Below are 11,848 nucleotides of genomic sequence, written 5' to 3'. Positions count from 1 at the left end.
ACATCAAAAAGAGGAACGGTTACCTCAACCTTTTTGAATATTTCTACCATTTTGAGATTGGGTTCCAGCTGCTTCCTGGGCTTCCTTGCAAGTTGTGAAAATGGAATAGGAGTGTTGTTTTCTGTAGTGTCTACGCCTCTTGGTGCTTCCTCCTGTGGTTAAACTTCTTCTTTTTCAGCTATGTCCTGTATGTCCTCTTCCTCTTCGACATCTTCTATTTCTACTACCTCTTCAGCTTGGCTCCTCCTGATTCCTCTCCTGCAGTGTGGTTCCGGACCTCAGGGTGATGGCATTAATGCCTCCCTTTGGATTGGGTAATGGTTGAGAGGAGATTCCAGTGGAGCTTGAAGGTTGGTTACTGGAATTTTGCATTGATCCAATCTGTGAAACGAGAGCTTGTAAAGTGGCGGTCAGACCATTCAGACTGGCATTAATGTTATTTTCCATGGTCTGTTGACTTCGCTCAAAAAATTTTAGTAACTCTTCATTAGGAGATGAAGAAGGGTGAATAAATTGAGAGGTTTGTTGTTGGGTATTCTGTGGTCCTTGGGACTGCCTCAGGTGAGGTGCTCTGTAAGGTTGGTTCTGCTGTCTGTTGTTATTATTATTCCACCTCTGATTTCCTTGATTATCTCTGCCTCCTCTACTATTGTTGTCCCTCCAATTATGGTTAGAATTGTCCTGCCATCCATGGTTATTATTTCCACCTTGATTGTACCCTTGGTTGGGGCAGTCATAGAAGTTATAAGTGGATGCCACCATGTTGTCTTCCTGTTGGAGTTGTGGGCATTCATCAGTATAATGGCTATAATCAGTACAAATTCTGCAAACTCCCTGTGGGACTAACTGTTGGTTTTGCTATGGTGAAGGAGGTTGAGCTTGCTGAACTTGTTGTTCATTCAATTGCATCTGCTTCAGCAAGTTGGTCATTTCACAAATACTCTAAGTTAGAGCAGCAGTCTCTCTGCTAGAGGATACTTCTGCAACGGCTTTTGAACGGCCTTGCTTCTGTCTGAGGTTTCTAGTAGATTCAGCTAAGTCACTGATCAATTGCCATGCCTCATCAGTGGTCTTATACTTCTTCATAGACCCATTGCTAGCACTTTCCAATGTGGTCTTATCTTGGGGCCTCATACCCTGTGTGATATAGCTGAGTAACACTATCTTGTCAATCACGTGGTGGGGGCATGCTTCCAGAAGATTATTAAAGCGCTCCCAGTATTCAAAGAGAGTCTCGTTGTCATCTTGAACAATAGTAGAAATGTCTTTCCTCAGTTTATCAGTAACTTCAGATGGAAATAATTTCTCCAAAAACTCTTTTCTAAGCGTATCCCAGTTGGATACATTTGCTAGGGGTTGAGTGTAGTACCACTCTCTTGCTTTTCCCTCAAGAGAAAATGGGAAAGCTTTCAGCAGAATTGAAGTTTCATCTGTACCATCACACCTGACAGTAGAACAGGCTACCTGGAAATCTCTCAGGTGCTTGATGGGTTCTTGAGCAGGTAAGCCATGAAACTTGGGCATCAAATTGAGCAATGCGGTCTTTATTTCAAAATCTGTGGCCACTGCTGGGTGACGCGCTAGAAACGGTTGCATTGTAAAATCAGGGGCTCCTTCCTCCTGGATGGTAACTCTCCTAGGTTCTGCCATGTCTTCTGCACGTGAATCAACCGAATCAGTAGAACGGGAGCTGGTTTCTTCCTCAAGTTCACTTTCAGATCCGCCCTCAGAGCGGACTAACCGACGCCGAGCTCGCCTTATTCGTGAAATAGTCCTTTCAAATTCAGGATCGAATATTAGCAAGCGCGGATCAGGAAGTGAACGCGTCATTTGACGAAAGAAACATGGAGCTCATAGTAGCAAAATAAAATAAAATACAAATAAATAAATTCTAATTAATAACTTTAACACTCTATTGCAACTCCCCAGAAACGGCGCCAAAAATTGATGGTGTGCAAAAATTGGCGAATTAAAAATTGTTGAAATATATACGTTGCTAGTATAGTTCTTAACTTGCCAGAAATCCGCCTATCAATTTCGAAAGGTGTCACAAAATTGAATTTAAAATACTGGGAGTATGAATCCCAAGTCATCTCCCAACGAGTTACAGAAAAGTGTGCTATTTTATTAATCAGAGGTTTTCAAAATGGTTTGAATTGGGAAAACAGGAAATTAAATTGGGGAATTTGAATAATGTAAATAAAAGTCTTGACTAGGAATTAATTAGTTGGAATCCCTATTATTGTTGGAATGCTCTCAGAATCAATTGACAATTAAAGGTTATCCTGTTTAGTTATCCTTTACTAGGTAAAGGAAAGTCAAACAAGTTGGAATGCTACATCCGTTCACAAGTTACAATCCACTTGATTAAAAGAGATTGGTGTTAGTGATTAGGAGGCAATCCAACCATAAACCCAATTACAATTTTTCTTTCAAGCCTTCCAACTCAAAGGTTCTTTTCAATCAATTCCCCATCAAGTTAGGGAACTACTCACTCATTGTAAAGGTAAAATTCATAGCATATAAAAAGAAATTAAGGAAAGACATTGTAAATAAAATTAAAATAGTCAATTAAAAATAAAAGTGATCCTTGTATTAAATATCCCTAAGAGTATTCCAAAGGTAAAATTAAACAATGCACAGAACATGGAAGAGTAAGACCAAGTAAATAAAACGAACTAAAATGATGAAGTCTTGATGAGGTGATAACTCTTCTCAATATACCAAACTATGAATGTAAAATAATAATCCTAAAAACTATGAATGTGTAGAGAGAAAACCTAGAGGAGGAGTAAAACTAGATCTAAAACTAAAGCTGTGTAGAATGAATGTTCCTTTCGGTTTCTACATGTTCTCTGGCTCTAGTCTGCTGTTTCGGGCCGAAAATTGGGTCAAGATAGGGCCCGAAATCGTCCCCAGCGAATCTGCAAATTATGCAGATCGCGCACGTCACGCGATCGCGTCGCTCATGCGGACGCGTCATTCGCGTTTCTGCTTTGCCACGCGGACGCGTCGTCCATGCGGCCGCGTCACTCATGCTATTCCATGCCGCGCGATCACGTCATCCATGCGGCCGCGTCGATTCTTGCTGGTCATCTCCTCAATTTCTTGTGTTCCTTCCAGTTTTGCAGGCTTCCCCTCCAATCTCCAACTCATTCATGCCCTATAAAGCCTGAAACACTTAACGCACAGATCACGGCATCGAATGGAATAAGGGAGAAATAAAATACATAATGAAAAGTCTCTAGGAAGCAAGTTGTCAACCATAAAACATCTTTAGGAAGGAAATATAAATGCATGCTTATTTAATGAATAAGTGGGTAAAGATCATGATAAAATCACACAATTAAACACAATATAAACCATGAAATAGTGGTTTATCAGTGACTCAATCTCTCAAATATTGATCAATAGCCAATTTCTTGATCTAATTGCTCATGAGAAGAGATGAAGAATGGTCCTTGATTATACCATACACTTTTCTAGACCCAAATAATGGACAGATTCCATGTCACGGTATCCCTTCCAAAACCCAAACCTTTTAAAGTGTGAGAAAGAATTTCAAGCATGGTTTTATGTTTCCTCTTCCAAAGTTCCCATAAAACCCAATTCCATTCAATCTCTTTTCCAATATAATTGAATGCTAGAATGAAGAACGAAATTCTTTCTAGTAAATCAAAGAGAGATGAATAGAATAAGAAGAATAAAAACAATCAATCCATCAAATAGCAATAGAGCTCTCTTTTCCAATGGAAACAGTTAGTAATTCATAACCAAAATATTTACAACGTAAGAAAGAAAAGGAAAGAAGCTGATGGTTAACAGAGAAGGTCCGAACACCCCCCCCCCAATCCAACAATGACTAATTCTATGAAACTAAGGCCTTTATATAGGTTCTCCTAAATTACAAACTTAAATGAAATTAAAAGCAAATTACAATGAAATGAAAATGAATTATTCTAGATGATTCTTGTGGCCTTGATTGATTGATAAGTGTGGCTTGAATGAGAGTTAGAGTGGGCCTGGTTGAAGGTTGTAGGATGTAGGGTGAAGTTGGCGTGTGGTTTCAAGTGCCACTCCCACTTGATTTTGCTCTTTGGATTGTGACCCATTTGACACGCTGAAATGATGGAGTTGTTTGGTCCTCAACATAAATGTCTACTATGAAGTATTATATATTGTTGGAAAGCTCTAGATGTTAGCTTTCCAACGCCACTATAATTGACTAATTTGAACCTCTGTAGCTCAAGTTATGCCCATTTGAAGATGGATAGGTCAGTCTGTCAAGTAGCCCGGCGTGGCACGCCCACTTCTTGGCGTGTCATGCCCATATGTTATGAAACTGGCGTGCCACGCCCACTCTTTGGCATGCCACGCCTTCAATGATGCATAAAATCTTCCTCTCTGGCCATTAGAACTGGCTTGCCACGCCAAGAACCTGGCGCGCCACGCCCATTATGAAAATAGAGCTGGCGTGCCACGCCTTCGATATCAAGTGGCACACCCAGGTTTTGCAATGCTGAATTAATGGCCTTTTTCACCTCTCGTTTTAATGTCCACCCTAGAGTGTTATCTATCTTTGGAAAGCTCTTGATGTCAGCTTTTCAATGCCACCAAAATCAGATCATTTGGACCTCTACAACTCAACTTATGTTCATTTGAAGATGAAGAGGTCAGGCTGGTAACTCTGCATTGATGTGTTTTTCTCCTTGTGATTTTAGGGTCAATATCGTCCTCAATTCCAGCGTCCATCATAAAGTGTTATATATGGTTGGAAAGCCCTGGATGTGTACTTTCTAATGACGCTGAATTCATCTCATTTAAAGTTGTGTAGATCAAGATATTTTCATTTGAATGAGAGGAGGTCAGGCTGGCATATGCCCCGGCGTGCCACGCCCACTTCTTGGCGTGCCACACCCACTTCTTGGCATGCCACGCCCATAGTGGGACTCAAAATTACTCCTCTGGAACTTAAGCCCGGCGTGCCATGCCCAAAACACCAAGTGGCACGCCCTCTTTGAGATCTTGGCTTCACAAACTTGGCGTGCCACACCCATAGCACCAAGTGGCACGCCCATGTTGGAACTTCATTCTTTGAAGCTTGGCGTGCCACGCCCAACTCACAATTAAGGTTGGCGTGCCACGCCTTCGACATCAAGTGGCATGCCCTTGTTGAACTCTTCAATCTCCCTTGCTGGAATGCTGGCCTGGCGCCAAAAACTTGGTATGCGAAATTGTTACTCAGGTTGTGAATTATTGTTCGAAATTGATTCCCTGGCGATGGCACCAAAAACGGATGTACAGAACCATGGTCTAAACATATCTTCACAACTTCGCATAACTAACCAGCAAGTGCACTGGGTCGTCCAAGTAATACCTTACGTGAGTAAGGGTCGAATCCCACGAAGATTGTTGGTATGAAGCAAGCTATGATCACCTTGTAAATCTCAATCAAGCGGATATAAAATAGTTATGTAGTTTTCGAAATGTAGTAATAAAAGAAGGATAGAAATACTTATGTAAATCATTGGTGAGAATTTCAGATAAGCGTATGGAGATGTAATCGTTCCTCTGAACCTCCGCTTTCCTACTGTCTTCATCCAATCAGTCTTACTCCTTTCCATGGCTGGCTATATGCAAGGGCATCACCGTTGTCAGTGGCCACATCCCCTCCTCTTGTGAAAATGGTCCAAGATGCCCTGTCACGGCACGGCTAATCATCTGAGGTTCCCGATCATGCTGGAATAGGATTCACCCTCCTTTTGCATCTGTCACTACGCCCAGGACTCGTGAGTTTGAAGCTCGTCACAGTCATTCAATCATTGAATCCTACTTGGAATACCACAGACAAGGTTTAGACTTTCCGGATTCTCTTGAATGCCGCCATCATTCTAGCTTACACCACGAAGATTCCGATTAAGAGATCTAAGAGACACTCATTCAATCTAAGGTAGAACGGAAGTGGTTGTCAGGCACACGTTCATAGGGAATGATGATGATTGTCACGTTCATCACATTCAGGTTGAAGTACGAATGAATATCTTAGAAGCGAAATAAGATGAATTGAATAGAAAACAGTAGTACTTTGCATTAATCTTTGAGGAACAGCAGAGCTCCACACCTTAATCTATGGAGTGTAGAAACTCTACCGTTGAAAATACATAAGTGATAATGGAGTTCATTGGTCTCGGTCCCAGAGGGGAACCGGAGTAACCAAGACTACTATGATCCAAAGATAAAACTCAGGATGTCTAATACAATAGTAAAAAGACCTATTTATACTAAACTAGTTACTAGGGTTTACAGAAGTAAGTAATTGATGTATAAATCCACTTCCGGGGCCCACATGGTGTGTGCTTGGGCTGAGCTTGAATGTTAATCGTGCAGAGGCTCTTTCTGGAGTTGAACGCCAGGTTGTAACGTATTTCTGGCGTTCAACTCTGGTTTGTGACTTGTTTTTGGCGTTTAACTCTAGACAGCAGCGTAGAACTAGCGTTCAACGCCCTTTTATGTCGTCTAAACTCGGCCAAAGTATGAACTATTATACATTGCTGGAAATCCCTGGATGTCTACTTTCCAACGCAATTAGAAGCGCACCATTTTGACTTCTGTAGCTCCAGAAATTCTACTTTGAGTGCAGGGAGGTCAGAATCCAACAACATCAGCAGTCCTTCTTTAACCTCTGAATCTGATTTTTTGCTCAAGTCCCTCAATTTCAGCCAGAAAATACCTGAAATCATAGAAAAACACACAAACTCATAGTAAAGTCCAGAAATGTGAATTTAACATAAAAACTAGTGAAAACATCCCTAAAAGTAACTAGATCCTACTAAAAACATACTAAAAACAATGCCAAAAAGCGTACAAATTATCCGCTCATCACAACACCAAACTTAAATTGTTGCTTGTCCCCAAGAAACTAAAAATCAAATAGGATAAAAAGAAGAGAATATACTATAAATTTCAAACTATCAATGAAACATAGCTCCAATTAAATGAGCGGGACTTATAGCTTTTTTGCCTCTTGAATAGTTTTGGCATCTCACTTTATCCATTGAGGTTCAGAATGATTGGCATCTATAGGAACTCAGAGTTCAGATAGTGTTATTGATTCTCCTAGTTCAGTATGATGATTCTTGAACACAGCTATTTTATGAGTCTTGGCCGTGGCCCTAAGCACTTTGTTTTCCAGTATTACCATCGGATACATAAATGCCACAGACACATAATTGGGTGAACCTTTTCAGATTGTGACTCAGCTTTGCTAAAGTCCCCAATTAGAGGTGTCCAGGGTTCTTAAGCACACTCTTCTTTTGCTTTGGACCTTGACTTTAACCGCTCAGTCTCAAGTTTTCATTTGACACCTTCACGCCACAAGCACATGGTTAGGGACAGCTTGGTTTAGCCGCTTAGACCAGGATTTTATTCCTGTAGGCCCTCCTATCCACTGATGCTCAAAGCCTTGGGATCCTTTTTATTTGCCCTTGCCTTTTGGTTTTAAGGGTTATTGGCTTTTTGCTCTTGCCTCTTGGTTTTAAGAGCTTTTGGCTTTTTCTGCTTGCTTTTTCTATTTTTTTTTCGCCTATTATTATTTTTTCTGCAAGCATTGTTCTTTGCTGCTTTTTCTTGCTTCAAGAATCATTTTTATGATTTTTCAGATTATCAAATAACATGTCTCCTTGTCATCATTCTTTCAAGAGCCAACAAATTTAACATTCTTAAACAACAACTTCAAAAGACATATGCACTGTTCAAGCATACATTCAGAAAACAAGAAGCATTGTCACCACATCAATATAATTAAACTAAGTTCAAGGATAAATTCGAAACTCATGTACTTCTTGTTCTTTTGAATTAAAACAATTTTTATTTAAGAGAGGTGATGGATTCATAGGATATTCATAACTTTAAGACATAGTTACTAACTACTAATGATCATGTAATGAAGACACAAACATAGATAAGCACTTAACATAGAAAACGAAAAACAGAGAATGTAAGAACAAGGAATGAGTCCACCTTAGTGATGATGGCGTTTCCTTCTTGAGGAACCAATGATGTCCTTGAGCTCTTCTATGTCTCTTCCTTGTCTTTGTTGCTCCTCCCTCATTGCTTTTTGGTCTTCTCTTATTTCATGAAGGATGATGAAGTGCTCTTGATGTTCCACCCTTAATTGTCCCATGTTGGAACTTAATTCTCCTAGGGAGGTATTGATTTGCTCCCAATAGTTTTGTGGAGGAAAATGCATTTGAGGCATCTCCGGGATCTCATGGTGATGAGATTCATGCGCCTCTTGATCTCCGTGAATGGGCTATCTTGCTTGCTCCATCTTTTTCTTAGTGATGGGCTTGTCCTCTTTAATGAGGATATCTCCCTCTATGTCAATCCCAGCCGAATTGCATAGGTGGCAAATGAGGTGAGGAAAGGCTAACCTTGCCATAGTGGAGGACTTGTCAGCCACCTTGTAGAGTTCCTGAGGTATAATATCATGAACTTCCACCTCTTCTCCAATCATGATGCTATGGATCATGATGGCCCGGTCTATAGTAACTTCAGACCGGTTGCTAGTGGGAATGATTGAGCATTGAATGAACTCCAACCATCCTCTAGCTACAGGCTTCAGGTCCAGTCTTCTTAGTTCAACCGGTTTGCCTTTTGAGTCAATCTTCCATTGAGCTCCTTCTACACATATGTCCATGAGGACTTGGTCCAAACTTTGATCAAAGTTGACTCTCCTTGTGTAGGGGCGTGCGTTTTCTTCCATGTTTGGCAAGTTGAATGCCAACCTCACATTTTCCGAACTAAAATCTAAGTATTTCCCCCGAACCATGGTGATATAATTCTTTGGGTTCGGGTTCTTACTTTGATCATGGTTCCTAGTGATCCATGCATTAGCATAGAACTCTTGAATCATTAGGATGCCGACTTGTTGGATGGGGTTTGTTAGAACTTCCCAACCTCTTCTTTGAATTTCATGTCGGATCTCTGGATACTCATTTCTTTTGAGTTTGAAAGGGACCTCGGGGATCACCTTCTTCTTGGCCACAACATCATAGAAGTGGTCTTGATGGGCTTTGGAGATGAACCTTTCCATCTCCCATGACTCGGAGGTGGAAGCTTTTGTCTTCCCTTTCCCTTTTTTAGAGGATTCTCCGATCTTAGGTGCCATCAATGGTAAAACAAAAAGCTTATGCTTTTACCACACCAAACTTAGAATTTTGCTCGCCCCCGAGCAAGAGAAGAAAGAATAGATAAAGAAGAAGAAGAAATGGAGGAGAGGGAGAAGGGGTTGTGTTTCGGCCAAGAAGAGAAGAGAGGGTTGTGTTGTGTGAAAATGAGGAAGAATGGATGGTTATATATAGGGATGGGAGGGGGGTGAAGGTTCGGCCATTTAGAGTGGGTTTGGGTGGGAAATTGATTTTGAATTTTGAAGGTAGGTGGAGTTTATGAGGTAGGTTTATGGGGAAGAGTGGATGGATGTAAGTGGTGAAGAGGTGATGGGGAAGAGAGATTGAGGTGATTGGTGAAGGGTTTTGGGGAAGAGTGTTTATGGGATTGTGTGAAAGAGGGGTGAGAAGAAGTGAGTGGAGGTAGGTGGGGATCCTGTGGGGTCCACAGATCCTGAGGTGATCCTGTGGGGTCCACAGATCCTGAGGTGTTCAAGGATTTACAACCTTGTACCAAATTAGGCATGTAAAATGCCCTTGCACACAACTCTGGGCGTTCAGCGCCAGGTTGGTGCTTATTCTGGGCGTTGAACGCCCATTTGTAGCCTATTTCTGGCGTTGAACGCCAGAACCATGCTTGTTCTGGGCGTTCAGCGCCAGCTCTTCTCCAGGGTGCATTTCTGGCGTTCAAACGCCCAGATGCTGCCCATTTTTGGCGTTCAGCGCCAGAACCATGCTCTGTTCTGACGTTGAACGCCCAAAACATGCTTCTTACTGGCGTTTAAACGCCAGTAAGGTCTTCCTCCAGGGTGTGATTTTTCTTCTGCTGTTTTTGATTCCGTTTTCAATTGTTATATTTATTTTGTGACTCCACATGATCATGAACCTAGTAAAACATGAAAAACAAAAATAAAATTAGATAATTAAACATTGGGTTGCCTCCCAACAAGCGCTTCTTTAATGTTAATAGCTTGACAGTGGGCTCTCATGGAGCCTCACAGATGTGCAGAGTTCTGTTGAGGCCTCCCAACACCAAACTTAAAGTTTGGATATGGGGGTTTGACACCAAACTTAGAGTTTGGTTGTGGCCTCCCAACACCAAACTTAGAGTTTGATTGTGGGGGCTTTGGTTGACTCTGCTTTGAGAGAAGCTGTTTCTGCTTCCTCTCCATGGATGCAGAGAGAGATCCTTGAGTTGTAAACACAAGGTTGTCCTTATTTAATTGAAGGATCAATTCTCCTCTGTCCACATCAATCACAGCTCTTGCTGTGGCTAGGAAAGGTCTTCCTAGGATGATAGATTCATCCTCTTCCTTTCCAGTATCCAGGACTATGAAATCAGCAGGGATGTAAAGGCCTTCAACCTTTGCTAACACGTCCTCTACTTGTCCATAAGTCTGTTTTCTTGAATTGTCTGCCATCTCTAATGAGATTTTAGCAGCTTGCACCCCATAGATTCCCAGTTTCTCTATTTCAGAGAGGGGCATGAGGTTTATTCCTGAACCATGGTCACACAAAGCCTTAAAGATCATGGTGCCTATGGTACAAGGTATTATGAACTTTCCAGGATCCTGTCTCTTCTGAGGCAATGTCAGTTGATCCAGATCACTTAGTTCATTGGTGAACAAGGAAGGTTCATCTTCCCAAGTTTCAATACCAAATAATTTGGCATTTAGCTTTATGATTGCACCAAGGAACTTGGCAGCTTGCTCTTCAGTAACATCCTCATTCTCTTCAGAAGAGGAATACTCATCAGAGCTCATGAATGGCATAAGGAGGTTCAATGGAATCTCTATGGTCTCTAGATGAGTCTCAGATTCCTTAGGTTCCTCAGAGGGAAGCTCCTTATTGATCACTAGACGTCCCAGGAGGTCTTCCTCCTTGGGATTCACGTCCTTCTCCTCTCTTGTGGGTTCGGCCATGGTAATTAATTCAATGGCCTTGCACTCTCCTTTTGGATTCTCTTCTGTATTGCTTGGGAGAGTACTAGGAGGGATTTCAGTGATCCTTTTACTCAGCTGGCCCACTTGTGCTTCCAAATTTCTAATGGAAGACCTTGTTTCATTCATGAAACTCACAGTGGCCTTAGATAGATCAGAGACTAAATTTGCTAAGCTAGATGGATTCTGCTCAGAATTCTCTGTCTGTTGCTGAGTGAATGATGGAAAAGGCTTGCTATTGCTAAACCTATTTCTTCCACCATTATTAAAGCCTTGTTGAGGCTTTTGATCCTTCCATGAGAGATTTGGGTGATTTCTCCATGATGGATTGTAGGTGTTTCCATATGGATCACCCAGGTATTTTAACTCTGCTATTGCAGGGTTCTCAGGATCATAAGCTTCTTCCTCAGAAGATGCCTCTTGAGTACTGTTGGATGCAGCTTGCATTCCATTCAGGCTCTGAGAAATCATATTGACTTGCTGAGTCACTATTTTATTCTGAGCCAATATGGCATTCAGAGTATCAATTTCAAGAACTCCCTTCTTCATAGGCATCCCATTACTCACAGGATTCCTCTCAGAAGTGTACATAAACTGGTTATTAGCAACCATGTCAATGAGTTCTTGAGCTTCTGCAGGTGTTTTCTTTAGGTGAATGGATCCACCTACAGAAGTATCCAATGACATCTTTGATAGCTCAGATAAACCATCATAGAATATATCCAGGATGGTCCATTCTGA

The 11,848-nt window shown here is 41.4% G+C and overlaps 1 non-coding gene across 1 annotated transcript; it reads left to right on the top strand.

Moving 5' to 3' along the window:
- Positions 1-1,170: 1,170 nt before the first annotated feature.
- LOC148577617 (small nucleolar RNA R71) lies at positions 1,171-1,278 on the top strand. The gene has a single exon (XR_015904335.1). It is a non-coding gene; the product is annotated as a small nucleolar RNA R71 (small nucleolar RNA).
- The last annotated feature ends 10,570 nt before the right edge of the window (positions 1,279-11,848 follow it).

This window comes from Arachis ipaensis, chromosome B1 (genome assembly GCF_059453495.1).
Source record: "Arachis ipaensis isolate K30076 ecotype BB chromosome B1, ASM5945349v1, whole genome shotgun sequence".
NCBI lineage: Eukaryota > Viridiplantae > Streptophyta > Magnoliopsida > Fabales > Fabaceae > Arachis > Arachis ipaensis.
Note: the sequence above shows the minus strand (reverse complement) of the source record. Positions and strands in the feature narration are given on the sequence as shown.